Genomic DNA, 18085 nt, shown 5'->3' with positions numbered 1-18085 from the left:
GGTTGATGGCACTGCATGATTTTTAGCGAATTCTCACGTGAACAAACGTATTTCCGTGTGATTTTATTTGTGGTTCTTATTTAACGGGAACACTGCGATGTGTTTTCTAGACATAAGCAGAACATTGTCAAAGTTTTGCAAATACTTGCAACAGAACAGCAAGTAGTGTGGCAACAGCTAAATTACCCGCAGGTAGTTTTACTTAACCACAGCAGGCATCTTTTTTTGCAACACTGTACTCAACTTGCACATTTCCACAACAGTAGGAAATACACAAAAACTAATCTTATTTGGCCAAAAAAAAAAAAAAAAAAGAAGAAGAAGGATTTTTGTCAGTCAACGCGGGGGTAGCAAGACAAGCTCTTATTAATTACTCTGCGTATTTGTGTAACTTTGTGTGCGGATTAGTATGCAACAGCTAAATTAGCAGTAATGCATAAAAGGCACTAAAAGATAAATTACACTGAAAAAGTATTACGCCGAACAGCCACACACAGCTCAGATGTAAGAAGCAAAGTTTAACTGACTCTGGAGATTAAAGGCATGAAACAGCAGTTGGAAATATGTGTGAGAAACGGCTTGATAACCTTTTCTTTGAAGCAAAGAACTCCTCAGTGCTGTTTCCCAGCACGTCGGCAGAGTTATGCTGCTGAATTTAATCGAGGTTTTGCTTCACTCTGATTTTTACTTTTTTTTTACCCTTTCCCTGGTTTGTTTGATCATCTGGAACCTCGCGTAGTCAACAGGCCAACAGCAAAACCCCCCCCCAAAAAACCGTCCTCCTGTTAAAGATAACATTTCGGCCTGTTTTTCCGAGGTACGAGAGTGCGAGACAATTGCAAAAAGCCAAAGGGAACTCTAATCTAAGCGGGCATTTGTCGTTTTTGAGTGTTTGCATGCATTCCTACGCATGCAAACACACATCCGTGGTTACCAAGGCAACGTCTAGTCCCTAAATTCACATGGAGGAAAGCAGATATCCGAGTGAATGCCGCCATCCGTCACTCCGCCCCACCTTCCTCTCACCCAGTGGCACAGATTTTTGCCCTCCTTTCTTCAGGCTCCCTCCCACCCCCCAACGGTGAACGAAGCCTTAAGTGCAGGTTTAATAAAATTTACGGGACTGACCTGTGCCTTGATGACTCGGGCTCTTTTCATGTGGGGTGGTCCTCCACTTTCAACTTCGTGTTAGTGGGAAGAAAGTGCAGTCAGTAATTGAATGGCCCAAGGACAGGCTGGGAAAATAAAAGGATAGGGGCATTGATGAGCAGTGGAAACAAAGGCAGAACAACAACTAAAAAAGAATAGACATATGTCTAAATGGGACATGTGACACCGCTTAAAGATGTACACACACACACACACACACACAAGTATGGTATATTCTACATTTGCAATAAATGACCATAGCAACAAGCAGTCTCCTGTGGTGCTGATTGTTAATCTGAATACTTAATAGCTAGAAGGCAAATGACACTGACGGTAGGTGGTGCTGCTCTGGATCATTGACGCTCAGTAATTAGAATCTTTCAGGAGTGCACACTTCTTGCATGAACTGTAAAGTGTCTCTGGGACGAACAGATCGACAAGCTGGAAAAAGATATACTAACGCAGAAGCGCTGCCAAAGCTGCTGCTCGTCACATGCAGCACAATTTAAAGAAACGATGATGAGATAAAGTTTATTTTTGAAGAACTTGCTCAAAAGTTACTGCAAAATAATAATAATAATAATAATAATAATAATAATAATAATAATAATAATAATAATAATAATAATAATAATCAAATTAGCTGCCACCGACTTTCAAAAGTGAATCCGAGTGCCTTTTTTTGAAGATGAAAGCGTTTGTTTTTATGAGTTATAAAAATGCCTTACCATAGCACCCACTGTGGTTGTGCCTTCTTTGGGATTTTTTTCTTTTTCTTTTTTCTAGTTATAGTGCTGAAACACACATCTTTAAAAGTGTTTTCTTCTTTTTGTGCGTTGGCTGTGTCAATCATCCAAAGATCCTCACTGTTATGTGGAAAGGAAAAAAAAATGCTAATGAGGGAGCATCAAAGTAGCACAAAAATCCCAGAGCAGTCTTCCTCAGTAGATAACTTATTTTTTGGGTCCTGTCCCCATGAAGGTATCACCGCATATAACATTATGAACACCTACCTGATAAAGCTTTGGTTGACATTTTGCTGTAGCCTGGCCAGTTAAGTCATAGATTAACCTTCTGGAAGACGCACTGCGTAATTTGTTCTGTTGTGAAAGCAGCCATTGTCCACCGTAGAGACCCATAATAATAATTTATAATTATAAAATATCTTCAGACAGATGCTGCTCCTCTTACAAGTGTAAATTATATTTACCGGTTTCTGCGACACACTCTTCTCCTCACCGCTATCTTTTCACTAGCAGATGGACTAACCTGACTGTTGTATCTGTTCCCCTCTCTGTTTTCACATAATGGTATGATCCCATATCCTCACCCGTGATTGGCCACAAGGCTGCCAGGCTAATCAAAACAAAGTTCTGGCGCTAGCAGAGTGGACTCAGCTCAGTGGAGCTGCTGAAAGAGTAAGAGCTGAGCAGCCAAACCGAAAAAAGGCACTCTGTCTCTATATCTCTCTCTGCCTCTCTCACTCATTTTTCTCACTCTCTATCTCTGTAGCTCCTCCCTTACGATGAAGAACGGCTCTCTTTGAGAGAGAGTTGAACGCTTCAACAGAGGGCAGTCTGATGATAATTTTTCTGGCCTCTTGTGCTCAATCTTAAACTTCAACTATCATCTACAGATCTTTGCTCTATCCAGCCACAACACCGCAGAATATTATGAATTCTACACCCTTCATCTCAATACACCCCAATACAAAAAGACAATAGAAAACACAGAAACGTCAAAAGTGAAGCCTGGAGTTGATGTTTCAACAAATTGCGCCTCATGCCTATTCACAGAGAGGACACATTTGTCAATACGCCAACACATATGGCACAATTGCAAACAATGTGGACGCAGCTTTAGTGACAGGTTTTGATAGGAATTTTTCTCAAGAATATGGAGTCTACTACAGAGAGCCAATCTCTATTGTAGACTCCATTAGTTATAACTTTCTTTGACAACTTCTGACCAAACAATCTATAATTTAAATCTGTCTCTTTCTTTTTCTTTCTAAGCAAAGTTGACCTATTGACATGTGTGGCTGCAGCGCGAAAGTACAAGTTTCTGGAACCTATCACCCTGAAGGCAGTGAACTCTTTCAGCAGTCCAGAATTTCCTACCTGAAAAATAAAAATGTTAAAGAAAAAGGAAAAAACAACAACTGTTGAATAACAATGTGCTTTCAGTGTTGACTTGGCAACTAAAGATTCTAGATCCTCAGCAAGAGCGTCTAGAGGCTGTGCTGGACAAACTGCGAGACAAGTCGGGCACGGAGGCTCCCCTTCACCAATTACAGAGGATCTCTCAATGACGGCTTGGGCCCAGATACCCATGCAGACTCTCAGAGGTCAATTGGAGTCCATGCCTCTGTAGCGCTAAAGCCTGTTTTGGAGTGACAGACAATTTTCTTGGGGTTGCCCGAGTCTGAAAATATCTCATTCAATGAGCCGTTCAGAATTGCAATGTGCTACATCACTCTACCATTGCAGAGCAGAATTATACAGCTGTGCTACTTTGTCTTTTTCTTCCTCCACAACTGCCAATCCGCCGATATCAAGTCTGTGTCTTGATATCGGCGGATTGGCAGCACAGCCTAGCACCCTTTTTGTATAAGACATAAATTAATATTGTACTGTCCTAATTGCAAGAGTATATTTATTAATTACAAGAGAATATTAATTTGAAGAATATACTTATTTGACCAAGCATATAGACGTTGTGGTCATCAGAATCTTTCAAACAACTATATTTTTAATCTCTCCCAAAGACTGCAAGTTAACATACATGGAACATTTGTATATTATCCGATTTTGCTGGATTACCCTGAAAATATGTCATAGTTCCTCTTCATTATTTGGCAGTATTTACTCTAACATGGTCTACTTTTACATACAGGTACACACATGTGTACCCACAAAGATATTGTCCAGTTGTCATGGTTACAACTGGGTCTTGAACCAGTTGTATGGGTTAAGAGTCTTAACCCATACAACTGGGTCTTCTTGAACTATTACACTCTTAATTTTAAGAATGTGCATAAACCTCAAAGTAATTTCACAACTTTTGATATTCCAGTGTCCAAGAAATCTACACTGGGAAGTGAAATTTGTGCACCACATTTAAACAATCCCAATTATCCAGGAATGAAGGTGTTGTTTAGTCTGTAAGGACCTCGGGGAAACCGTTTCCTCATTCTTAGTTGGCTGTCTTTATGAAGTAGCCTCCTTTTTTGTTTAGTAAGTCTCTAAGTCATGATAATATTTCACAAGCAATCATTCGGTCTGGAAACTCATTGGGTTTACTGCAATTAAAGAACAAAACTTTATTTTTGAGAATATCCAAAGCCAATATTCTTTTGTTATATTTTCATAAATTTCAGATATTACGGTTTAATATTTTATATATGTATTCTTCTGTTATCCACAAGCCTTCGTACATTTCACTTGATAGTTGAGAAAATGATTTCCCTGAAGCTGGGCAATGTGTTTGAGAGAAAAAGCTCATCATTTTCATCACTCCACGGTACTAATTGCACCTTTCAATTAATACCTTCAGAGAATTGAGTGAATCCATAAGCTTTTGTAATGTCCAGCATGGCACGAGCATGAAATTGCTCTCTCTGAAGAAAAGTTAGACATGTTCAATGCTTAGACCTCAGAAACTGGAAATCAAAATAGGGAACAAAATATCCCGAGGCAAACAGAGCTTAATCACTTTCAAGAGAAAAAAACAACAAAAAAACAAAAATGGCATCGAGATTATCACGCCAAAGCATCCATTATTCTTTTAGATGTTGTTGCACTACTTTGTGGTTTTAGATAAAATCTGTCAAATACCTTCGGGTAATTGCCGGCACATAACTCTCTTAGTGACCAAGACAGCGTAAGATTGGCTAAACTTTGTGCTCATCAAAGCATAGCATCTGTTCAAGCCCATAGCTACATTAGTGTGTGTGTTGCCGCTCCCTTCCCTCCCCCTTCCCAGTGGTGCCGGTTTTAATTAGCAGAGCCCAGGAAAAAAAAAAGAAAAAAAAAAGATGGCTTACCTGCCAACCTTTGCAAACATGATTAGTATTCGGAGCTCTGCTATTTTATCCCACCATCCGAGTGTTATTACATGATTTAGGGCTATGTGTAATGCATTTGTCATTATGTTTGCCAAAGATTTATTATAGTATTAGCTCAGGCGAGTTATTGTAGTTGGATTTAGAAGATGTGTGAGTGAGCGCTGCGAGGAACAAACGTGTCTATATTAGCGTCTCAGTCAATTAGCGGGCCCTCTCACAAACAATGGGATGCTACGGTGTTTTCAAAAACCACTAGCAGGCCACAGACAACAGAAACAGCATGCAATGAAAGCTAATCAAAGATTTATTTGGCTGGGTAATTTACATCTGATTATTGCTGTGATGTCCTGAGTTAAGAGGATGATTTCTGAAGTTTCACCTGTTATTTTTCCAGCACCCCTCCCTCGTTATGCGGCCCGAGCGAACGATGCCATCTGCTCATCATCATTTAAATGTTTTCGCCTCGGCCAATTATGTTCATTTGGAATTCTCGGCAGATCGGAGGGCGTGCACGGCGAGCCGGCCGCCGTGTTTGTGTGCCCTGCACAGGCTCCAGAAGTTATGAGAATACGCAGACACAAACATGACATTTATTCGGGAGTGCTGCGGCCGGCCCGCTCACATTCATAACAACGCAAAGTCTCAGTGTTGCGTTGTGCATTTAGAACTTTGGAAGAGGCTAGATCGAACACAGAAAGTGGTCAGATTAGGGATTTCTTTGGAAAACAGAAAAAACTCCTTTACAAAGAGTATCGGAATTTAGGGTAAAGGTTACTTTTTGCCCTGTCAGTCACATCCTAAAAGAAATAAACAACACAGGTCGCTTCTTCAAGATACAGACAAGTATAAAGGGAGATGAGTAACGGGGATAGATTTCATTAAGATAAAGGTTCTACTCCTTCAGTTGGGATGAGTGTATTTTTTTTAGGGGATTAAAAAAAAAAGAAATCTTGTTCTAAAAATCTGCTCTGCAAAGAATTTGAATGGGATCTGGGTGCACTTCTGAAGAATTGAGAGGATGCATGTATTTGACCTTGTGCTGCCACTTTGCTTGAACGTCACCGTTGTGTGTTTCTTTATGTCTCTACATTCACTTCATGGAGGAAGACTTCACAGGAAGACTGACCCATGGATGAGAGATGCTCCCTTTCCAGTTTCTATCTCACAGACTTGTCTTAATTTACATGTAAAAGAGGATCCATCGTCTTCACTGTTGCTTAAGTTCCAGCTAGCAGTGCCTTCATGCCACTTTCTCTGAACGCAAATCAAATTTTAAAACACTTTCAGCCGTCCTTTGTGAATATTTTATTGTAGTTTCCCTTCTAAGGAATTACTTCATCACATGGAAAACTTTTTAGATAAAAAACAATATTCCTTGTTGATCCATTGTCATATCTTGGCTCATTACTAAGCACTAAATCATTTGTTATGGGCGAGTCCACCCCCTAATGTTTAATGTGACGTGACAGAAAAACAAAAATAAAAAATAAAAGTTGTACATTAAAAATGTGCCTTAATGTGAATGGTCTCTGGTGTCTTGGAGAGGTCCTCCAGGCTACATCAAGAATGCAGTGTGCTCCACATTCTGTGTGATGGAGTGTTTGAACTGCCAACTGTTTTTAGCACGTAAAAAATGTCAGATGATGTAAAAACAGAAGTTCAGGAATCATTTAGCAATGGAGAGGGGGCAGCAGCTCATAGGATTTATAATCAGTAAAAACAGACCAGAAGCAGAGAAGCCAAACTAACGAGAAAGACATTTTCCTCCAGAATCATATTTGTGTTAGTTAACTAATCTTGTAAATGCAAACAGTTACAGGTGGACATCCAAGAACTGAGTTAAATACATATGTTAGAAACATTTTGTAGACCTTAAATTATAAAGTTATAGTTCTCAGTAAGCAGGCTCTGTCTTGAATCTGTTGAACTTCGGTTTCACAGTGATAGACACCCAGAGAACTATTAGGACTGTAACTCACAGGATGTACGTTGAATAACATTTAAGCTTTAAAATGTAGTACTGTAGAAACTTGTCATAGCCGTGTAAATGAGGGCTGAGGAAACAGTCTGTCTACGTTTCACTTCATCCTTTTTTACAGCAGCTTATCCTTCACTGGGCAATTAAGTTTCTGTTCCTACTTTGGCCAAATCTGATAGCCCTGTTATATAATATTGCAGTGCCTTCTGAAGTCATTCACTACCCATGAACCTTGTCACATTTTGTCTCCTCTGTACAACTACTTAAGTTAGTGAATTACATTTTTGAATTTTATGTACAAGATTAACACAAAGTACTACAATCCCCCACAACTTATACCATTAATATAAATTAAGCCGTTTAGTGAACGTCTCAAACATTTGGTAGAGGACATTAATAAATAAAAGCCATCATAAACACTAAGACGTCTTATCCCCAGGACATCTTGGGAATAAAATTGTGGAGAAGCTAAAAGCAGGGTTAGGGTACAAAACTCAAAATCTCAAAAAGAACTTAGTCTCACTAAGCAGCATTCAATTCATCATGGGAAAGGAAAAGAGCAGAGGACACAACTGCAAATTTACCAAGACATGGCTATTGACTTCATCTGTCTGAGCTCCAGCCATCCACAGCTCTTGTTAGAGAATCTGTCAACTAGACAGCTATTTTAGCATTGTACTTTAAAAAATCTGGCCTTTGACGGATCAGTGGCAAAAAAAGGGAACCATTGTTGAATAAATGCCATTAGAAGTTGGTAAGAAGCGATGGAAAAGCAAAAAAAAAAAAAAATGCTTTAGAAGTTGTAATGGTCAGATCTGACAAAAACAGTATTTCTGGAAACCATTCAAAACTCAGTGGTTTTGAACTAACACTTCAGAAACCCCATTTACAAACCTCTTTGTATGCTTCATATTGAGGATAAGCATTTCTTTGGTGGGGCGATTAAAGTTAGAAAGAGTAAAGTATGGGTCAGTAATGGAAGAAAATTTGTTATAGATTAAAACAGATTTAGGACAGAGGGAGCCGTACGTATTGCAGGAGGACAACAACCCCAAACCACCAGCCATACAAAATCAAATACTCACTTAAGCTAATCCGTTTTACACGTGTCACATAACAATGATTTCATTTTATGTAAAAGACAGCTAGCATTTGCCAGAGCGGCCAATTACAGTCACATCAGGATGCATGTTGGTCACACTGTAAGCATTTAATTAGGACATCTTCAATGAGTCCACCATGCTTTAGTTCTGCCAATCTAACTAATAGTTGGAGATAAGTGCTAATAAATTTATCACATGCTTATCCCCATCCACTCACGTACCTTTGACTGGCACCAATGTCTATAGTAACAAGCACTGCAAATCCATCCTGATTCAATTAGAGTAAGGATTAAGCAAACTCCCTGATATTAAGGCGGTAGTGATGTAATCTGTGACATCCAGCAGGATGGCTGCTGACAAAGCATTGTCCTGGATCAGCGAACGGGCAAAAACGCCAAGAACCGTGACTTCACTGGGCATCCCACTGGTTGACACATGTGTCCTTTAGCAGTGGGATCATGGAGAGTTAATTTAGCTTAAAGTGATCTGACTTGATGTGGCAGTGTTCCTATCAGGCTTGCCACACACAAATGGCACGGTGTGACCTGGAAATGATCATTTCACTACAACTGAAGAGAATCATCTTGTACGGGATCTTGTTCACGAATGAGGGAAAACTGAAGCTGGAGATCGACAGACGGATTGGTGCAGCGTCTGCAGCGAATCGGGTGCTGTACCAGTCCGTTGCGGTGAAGACAGCCGAGTCAAAAAGCGAAGCTCTCGATTTACTGGTCGATCTACGTTTCTACCCTCATCTGTGGTCTCCCTTAGAATTAGGGTGAGGGACTCGGAGTAGAGCCGCTCCTTCACGTCGAGAGGAGCCAGTTGAGGTGGATCGGGAATCTGGTCAGGATGCCTCCTGGAAGCCTCTCTAGTGAGGTGTTCCGGACACGTCCCACTGGGAGGAGATCCCGGGGAAGACCCAGGTCCTGGAGGGACTATGTTTCTTGCTGGCCCGGTAACGCCCTGGGGTTTCCCCGAAGGAGCTGGCCCAAGTGGCTGGGGAGAGGGAAGTCTGGGCCTCCCTACTCAGGCTGCTGACCCCATGACCCAACCCCGGATAAGCAGAAGAAGATGAATGGATGAAAAGAATATTTTACAACTGCAAAAAGAAAGAAAAAAAGTATGTTCTTTTGATTATAAATCGAAGATTAGCTACTTGGGTTGTTACAGGATTCTGTTGTCTCACTTAACCAATGAGTCAGACCTTAAAAGGCTGAAGAAGCAACTTGCCTTATGATGAAGTCTAGTCCTCAGACTCAGTAGAGCTGAAAAAACGCCAAGGAACAAATAAATAAATTAGTTAGCTGCACATAAGAAGCTAAATTTATTGCCTGTCCAGCTAATTAAATGGCTAAAGATATATAGAGGTAGGAGTGTGAGATGAGAGGAGGATGAGGGAAGCGGATTGCAGGGTCTGATCAATTTCGCCCCTCTTCTTCATCTTTTTTATTTATTTATTTACTGTGTGTGTGCTCACAGGCTCACACAAGTGTGACAAGTGAGTCAGCTTGTAATGTATGATTGTGTTTTTGAAGGAGTGGAGTTATGCATGGTGATGCATGTCTGTCTGTTAAAGAGGTCTCGGGCAGAAAGGGCAGACATCCAGGCATTTATGATTTATCAATATTCCAAGCGGCTCCAGAAGACTTTTATAAACCTGGAGTCAAAAACAAATAAATAAATGAGATAATAAAGTGGGGCAGGCCCACATGGTCGCTAAATGGATTGGCAGACATTTTGCTCATGATTTGCCATTTGACCTTTGGTTATTCATAGACTTGCAGGCGGTGTTGCTAATTTTCATAGGAAATGTGTTGTGTAGACAGTCTGTCTGTGTAAATGGTAAATGGACTGAACTTATATAGCGCTTTATCCGATCATTTATGACCACTCAGTGCTTTACACTAGAATCACATTCACTCATTCGCACTCACAAACGTTCACACATTTATACACCGATACGCAGCTCGGTAGGCAACTTGGGGTTAGGTGCCTTGCCCAGGGGCACATCGACATGTGGCAGGAGGAAGCTGGAATTGAACCTGCAACCTTCTAATCGCAAGACGACTACTACTCTACCCACACAGCCTCAGTCGCCCTTGGCTGTGTGGGTAGATTGATATATATTATTGCGTGGGTATATTGATATATATTATTTATATATTTGTATATCAATTTTTTCCCCACGTGTTTATTTTACAGCTATGTGGTATAGTATATCACATAGAGCCCAAAATATATTGAAGTTAAAGTATAAATAACATTCTAAGGAACTTCCGTCTTTCAAAAAAAGTGTATACGTGTACATGTCATTGCAAGTGATACAATACCGAGTTAGATCTATGTTTAACCACTATTAATGAGTTTCATGAAGACTTGAAAAGAAGAACTATTCCATGGTTTACCTCTCTGGCTATTTCTGATGTTGTATCTCAAAAAGAGTTTATCATTTAAACATTGTGTTAGCTTTAACCCTCCGGTGATCTTAGCGTGGCAAATGTCATGATCAGACAACAGGTCAGTTCCCGAAAGTCAGAAAGTCAGTTCCCGAAACTACACACACAAAAAAAATCCTTGTAAAAGCAAATGCGGGGTCAGTGGGACCTATTTGGACTGTGCACAGAGTAAAAAGCTTGTGAGGTCCAAATGACCCCATGCATTGCATACATCAAACTTCCCAAGACTCAATGAATATTTGGATTTTACAGCTTTCTGTAAATTTTTATTTTTATTTTTTTGCTGTTTGTTCTTTTTTATGTGTTTTTTGTCTCTTATTTACTCTGTGACATGGCTTTGGTCACATCTGTAGACTATTGATTATTTCAGAAAACACTAAGGTGCCTTGTGGTTGTCTCCATATGTTTTGTGAAATGGCTGTTGTTGTCGAGGGGCGTGAAATTCAGTCCACCCTCACTCACCAACTGAAGCAGTTGCAACCTTGAAGCAGCTGATTTGTAAAAGGGTAAGCAATTCAGCTTCATGGGTTGTGGGTATGGTGTCGTGATGATGCATGGTTTGAACAACCATTCAGTAGCAAGATTAAAAAGAGGAAACGATACCCTTTGCTTTTGCCTCGACCACCAACAGGAATGCTGCACTTGGGTCAAATTGGCATGGGGAGACAACCGACAAAGGTTTTAATGGTGGCGTTTTCGTGAATGCTGCACAGCACCTCGTCCCATACTGACTGCTTCATTTGTGAAACCTCACAGCTGTGCCAGATATCACTGTCTCCACTCATGATTTATGAATAGCCAGAGGCAGCTCGGACATGGCTTGTCGTCGTGGGTTCAAGATGAATATGCTGTGTGAGAGGATTTTTTTTTTTTTTTTTTAAGAGAGGCCTTATGCTGGTCTTTGTTACTAAGGTGATCTGGATTTAGACATTAAGAATGGAGTTACACTGACAAAAACTGACTAAAAGGAGAAAGTACTCACACTAATGGATTTTCTCTATAAAAGGACTGATGATTCATTGTTAGCTATTAGACTCCCTGAGGAAGGATTACACCAAAACACATTGAAATACGAAAATACTTTTTGTGCCTTGACATTTTTTATATGTATTTATCTGCAGACCCATCCCATCTCTTCTAAAAAGCTGTTCACCTTGAAGGGGCAGTATTACATAAAATCAACCTTTTTGAGTTTTACATCTTGTTATACCCTCATTTTAAAAAGAAAAGTCATACCTGGAGTGTTACATTGATTTTTTTCATGCGCGTTTGAGAAATCCTTTAATCTCCCAGGGAAGCCATTGAGCTAAGCAAAACTCTTGGACGGACCGAGCGCTGCCTTTGAGGATGAAGCTCCTGGCCAGAGCTACAGTTTGCAAGCTTCCAAGTTTCTGCTTCACAGAGTATCACTCCCCCACTCAGCTCCGTCAGACTAGCCAGCGGCAATTAGCAAACACCAGATGTAACTGCTGATCTCATTATACTGTGCTTCTAGGCACAGTCCGGATAAAAAAAACATTGTCAAAGGGTTAACAGAAGAGCAATGTCATGAAGACTTCTGGAGCGTGAAGTATTTCTTAAAGAGACAGAAGCCCAATTTCAAGGCGCTAAATTACAAAGTCAAATTTCTAAGTCATATTTCACATATACAGCATTTTTAGAACTGATGGTAACTTGAGTTATTTGATTATGCTATAATCAAGTAACTATACACGATACGATACAACATTGCTGGAAACACTCAACACTTCCCCTTTAAAAAATGATATGCTTCTCAACTGTCACTGATCTCACATTGACAGACGTAGTCCATCCATCCATCCATCCATCCATCCATCCATCCATCCATCCATCCATCCATCCATCCATCCATCCATCCATCCATCCATCCATCCATCCATCCATCCATCCATCCATCATTTCAGAAGCTACCTGTAGCTGATGTAGTGAAAACGGACAAAAGAAACAGCACACCCAGGACATGTCATCAGTCCATCATATGGAAACACTGAGACACACGGGACAAACAACCATACACACAACCTCACCTCATACACACGATTTCGAGGGACTGGTTGACCTAATATGCATATTTTTGGACTGTGGGAGGAAGCTGGAGTACCTGAAGACAACCTTTGCTTGCACAGAAAGAACACGCAAATTCCAGGACTTTCTTGTTTCAACGCAACAGTGCAGACAAATGCAGCCCAAAATACAAAGCCTGCCAGTTTTAAAATGTTCTTTATTGCGAAATTGCTCCTTGACCTCTGTTGAAAAAAGGATAGGGAAAAAAAGCCACAAGGTTCAGCTGGTGAAAAAGCCAATCCCACTTCCATTATGCTACTCTTCACTCTCCTGCACTGAAGTGGTTGTCCTATCATTGTGCTCCTATTAGTGACTAATTTAAAAAGAGGTATTACACTATTTACCAGCCTGATTGAGGCGAGAAGACTTTGTCTCGCACTAATTTTTTTCCTTTTATGTCCCTTTCTGTTTTTATTCAGGAGACAGACCTTTAGCTAACCCTTTCTTCTACTTTGCTATCCCAATTTTCAGCCAAAATCCAGATGACTTTTGTTGGAGGATAACATCACTCTCTGTCTTTCTTTTCTTTCTCACCCTCTCCGTTGTGTATTTCTCACCTTACAAACCCTATTTTTCCGACAAATGCTACATTGTGAGCATCCACTGCTCCCCTGAGGCTCTCTATGTGGTCCAAAGACCAGGCTCCATAAGAAGAAGTGTTTTGTTTTTGGGAAAAGGGTTGGGGTACAAGTCTGGTTTATGGTAAGGATCGGTTGTTAAGGCACCCACACACTCTGGCACACTGTGAGCTGCGCCCACTGGCCAGTTGTGTTTTTATTGTCGTGACATATTTCTTTATTTCTCGCTATCCGAATGGATATCAGCAAGTTTTATGAACAGGCTGGGCGACTCGCTCCGCTTCTTTTCCAACAGGACAACCATCAAACACCTGACTGTGATCACCGTTTCCCACCTCGCAAGTTTACAGTGCGACACAAAGCATGCGGTTGGAAGCACTTACCCCTGCACAGGCGAGTCCAGCAGACTCCTGCTTTGAGCCCACTTTGAGAGCGCGTAGACCTCTGCGGAGTGAAGCACATCCGAGGATGCGGGGACCTTTAGGCAATTGAAACGAATGAAGAATCAAGGGAAGTCAATGTCCTGGTGAAGATAGAAACGTGACATGTGTGTGAGAGTCATTCAGACAACACCAAGCAGGACACCAAGCTTTATGCCATGACGAATTTAAAGAGGCTGTGAGAACATTATGAATATAGTGCCTCTGTGTGTTTACATTCAGCTCTTCTCAACATTGACATTTGTCAGCTGTGAAGAACACAGACACCGAAGCTTTCTTTCTGTGTTCTCATCTGCTTCTTTCATCTTCGTAGGCATCTCTGTGGAGGATAGGTGGGAGACGAAAAAAATAAATGAAAAAGAAAAAGAAAGAAATGGCAAGATGAGACAAAATGATGCTGACAGGGAGCAGCTTTGATTTTCTTTGTGGACAGCTGAACCCACCTGTTGGAAGGGCAAAAAAAAAAAAAAAGTTTTTACAGACAGAAAACTAGATATGCACGCCTCCCACACCGCTGGACATTTGCAAAATTAAGAATGGCGAGATGAGCATGAAAATCCTGATACCACAATATGTAACATATTAGTTTAAATGGCTTTAAAGTGTGGATGTTTCAAAAACTACAAATGACACATAAAGGGAAAACAAAAATAATTTGTTTCAACAGATTTAGAACTGCCTCAGATTTGTGACTGCAGTAATTATACCATTAACATTATTAAACATACTTGACATTTTAATAAAGGGAAAATTGCAAGTGTAATCTGTTAATATATGTACTGATTTATTTTCTCAAGTATAAAATTCAAAAGACAGTGAAAAGCTGAATCAATGACAGCATTGATTCAGCTTTAATTCCATTTAGAAGTTTAATTTAATTCCATTTAGAAGTTTAATTTATTCCTTTTACAAACTTAATAGAAAATATATTTACTGATAACTTGTCACTGAATGATTAGCAGAAACCCACATAATGAGAGGCCATCATAAAAGGTGATCAAGGCTGACATACCTGTTCAGTGTTGCCTAGAGGACTGGAACACCTACAGCGGAGTGGGGGATCCAGTTTTTTAAGAAAAGGCCATTTGTTGTGATCGGAGATGAAAGTCAGTTCCTGCACCGACGAGAAGAGTTCAAGCGACATTACAGAGAACCAAAATGATCAACGCATTAAGTAAATAACAGTAAGCAGACACCGCAGGCAGCTTCAGGATTTGACTTTGTGATGACATACTATATAGTGTTTGCTTCTTTTCTAAAAGCACGAACAGTTTGCAAGATTTATTTAAGATGTGGCATTTAGATGCCCTGCAAGATAATTGCAACACTAAGTTTATTAGCTATCTTTTGTTTTTTTTTAACAACAAAATGTAGTAGGAATCTTTAAGGCTCAGTGTTAACACTGACATTTGCAGCATACCTACATTTGTCTGTGATGGCAGCGTCATGTGTGAAAGCGCGAATGGGCCTTGCACTTCCCCACAGTATCACATTGTTTAACACCCTTCTTTCTTAAGAAAGAGTGGGGAGGAAAACTACTGCTGAGGATAAAATAATGCATCAACACCAAGTCTAAATTTTGTAGCAACGCACTTTGATGACCCTCAAACTTTTTAAGTACATGTTCCCTTGACTACAGAGGGGGAGCTGTTCGAAGGCCACGGTTCAAATTAATATTGTGGTGAACCAGACACAAAACTCCCAAGAATATCACTTGAAATCCATTTTGATGTCCAGAAATCAAATATTTAAAGATGCTCTAACACACATGCTGAAGGGATAGTGCTTGGTTTTCAAGTTGTAGTTAATTTTTAAAGTTCTATTGAGAACTTTTTTTCCCCCCTCACATCTTTTTCCACAAGTCTTTTTTTTTCTAAGACTTGTGGTAGAAAAAAATACAACGTGCCGTCTAATAAAAACCATTTCCTGCTATAAATTGTGTTTGAGGTATAAAGTAAGTTTGCTGCAGTCTATTCAAACATGGCATTTCACCTATATGCTGTTTCATTGAATGGAATTATTCTCGACTCGTATGTCAGCTTTGTTTGGTATAAAATGTGAAACTAACAGTTGAGGATTTCATGAAACAAGGTGACCATATACAGCTATGAGCAACTGTCAAAAATGCAAATATTTTCTAATTAGTTTTGAGAACAAAATAGAGCCGAGTCCGTTGGGTGGATGAACCCTGTTATAGGCGAAATGTCAAAGTGATTAATACATCCCTTTGTGCAGTAAATGAATCAGTAACATGATGGTATATTTTATGAAATTTACATGAAAATCAAAGAAATCAATGCAAAAAATCCCTATTTTGGGGGTGGGGAGGCCAGTAGCTTCAATTTTGTGTTTGGAGCAGTAGCTAAATTTATGAGCAGTGTCACTTATTAATTGCTTTCTGAATTACCAACCTCACCAGTCCTCATTTAATATCTCCAGGTCTCAGCATGCATACTAGTATTCATACTAAACCTACCAGACTGAATTTATTTTAGAAAACATGAGCTCATAGCCCCGTGAAGCATTTGTCTGCTCTTTATTTCTGAGGTTCTACCACCATATTCAACAGGCTTATTTTGACCCATCTGTTATGTCCTTCAAACAGGTGGTGTGTTCAGCTCCCCTGGTTCACTAATTTGCTGAATCAACTTTTGATCCACATGTAGCTTCGTGTCTTTTAGGGTCGTTCTCAACCAGCTTTACTCGTAAATGTTTAATCATTGTTCTTTGCAACAATTACCTGAAACTCTTGTCATTTAGGTCTGAACTTTGACTGAGCAATTTTAAGAAGTGGATATATATATTCTAGATGTATGCTTAGGTTTTATTTTGAAATGTAAAAATTGCCACATGCCAACTAATTACTAGCGATTGCCAGATGACGCCCCATGAAGCCCTCAAGCATTGCAGCTAATTGCTTTGCAACAGGGCTGTTGGGTACACAAACCTCTCTCAATATCCACTCAAAGCTTTTCTGCAACAGTGCAGCTATGAAAGTAACTGAAAAAATAAAAATAAATAAAAATAAAATAATAATAACAATAATAATAATAAAAAAATCTGATAATATTAAAAATATTTCATGTACTAGTCATATCTAACAACTTAATGCAATAAAAAAAATCATTTTACTTTTCAAAATTACAATAACTAAAAACGGCAGGGGAGCAAATGTTTTGTAGCTGGTGCAGAAAACTAATAGGCAGTCAATTCACTTGTGGTTATACTTGAGCTATTGATTGTGTGCGCAATTGCAAAGATGATTGTGATTGTGGAAGACCAGGTTATTTTTCTTATTTATAAACACAGTATTGTTGTTTCTGGTTCAAGGATCACTTGAGCCCTATGACCCTGCAAGGATAAACTGGTATGGCTATTGGGTAGAGGGATATCATATCATATATCATATATACATATATTTTACAAAATTGGTGTTTAATTGCTAGCAGGTCACTCCAGAGGTTACCTAGCATAAAAACCTTTAAAAAGAAGAAGAAGAAGCGCGCGGTGCATGCTGGGCAGTGGCGCAACTACACATTATTCAGGTGGATGCGAAAACATGGATTGGTGCCCCCCTCCCCCCCTTCCCCCCAGGGTAAGGAACATCAGGGTGAAGGAGCGGCTCACTCGCTATTCCAAGCCCCCCCCCCGAGGCGACGATACGTGAAGGGTAAAACTCGCTACATTTACCTCGTTATGTGAAGGAGCGTAAGACGCGCTGAAGTCTATGGGAAAACATCATCGGCACGCCGCCCCGTCCAGACGGGGTTTTGGCGCCCCCTCTGGTGCTGCGCCCCTATTCGTTGCATACCCTGCATACCCACTTTTTGCGCCACTGATGCTGGGATAGTTGTCAGAACGCTGGTTTGTTAATAAAGTTTGACTGACCTATCTACCTACCGACCATCTAGAATCAGGTCGTCTGCAGGTCATTTAGCACCACGTTCTGCACGAACATGTTGTGCGCGAACGGAGAAGGGTCACCATCGTCCGGCCTAGTCGCGAAAGGCTCTCCTCGCCGACCGGAGTCGGATTGTTTTGTTGACATTCCAAACAAAACAGTGCAGCAACAGTGCAAAGTTTAGTGCAGCTGCATCTAGTGGATGCATAACGTAACTCCAGCCTCTACTGTAGCATCTATTCTATGTGCCTTATAATGCGGTGCGCCTTATATATGAAAAAAGTTTTAAAATAGGCCATTCATTGAAGGCGCGCCTTATAATCCGG

At 40.2% G+C, this 18085-nt stretch overlaps 1 long non-coding RNA gene across 1 annotated transcript; it reads right to left on the bottom strand.

Annotated features, from left to right (window-relative positions):
- Positions 1-1152: 1152 nt before the first annotated feature.
- Positions 1153-2234, bottom strand: LOC103472170 (uncharacterized). Its single transcript, XR_534814.1, has 3 exons — positions 2163-2234; positions 1878-2015; positions 1153-1235 (listed from the first exon to the last, which is right to left on the bottom strand). It is a non-coding gene; the product is annotated as an uncharacterized LOC103472170 (long non-coding RNA).
- Between the last annotated feature and the right edge of the window lie 15851 nt (positions 2235-18085).

The sequence above is a fragment of the Poecilia reticulata genome, linkage group LG11, assembly GCF_000633615.1.
Source record: "Poecilia reticulata strain Guanapo linkage group LG11, Guppy_female_1.0+MT, whole genome shotgun sequence".
Taxonomy (NCBI): domain Eukaryota; kingdom Metazoa; phylum Chordata; class Actinopteri; order Cyprinodontiformes; family Poeciliidae; genus Poecilia; species Poecilia reticulata.
This window is presented reverse-complemented; position numbering and strand designations above follow the sequence as displayed.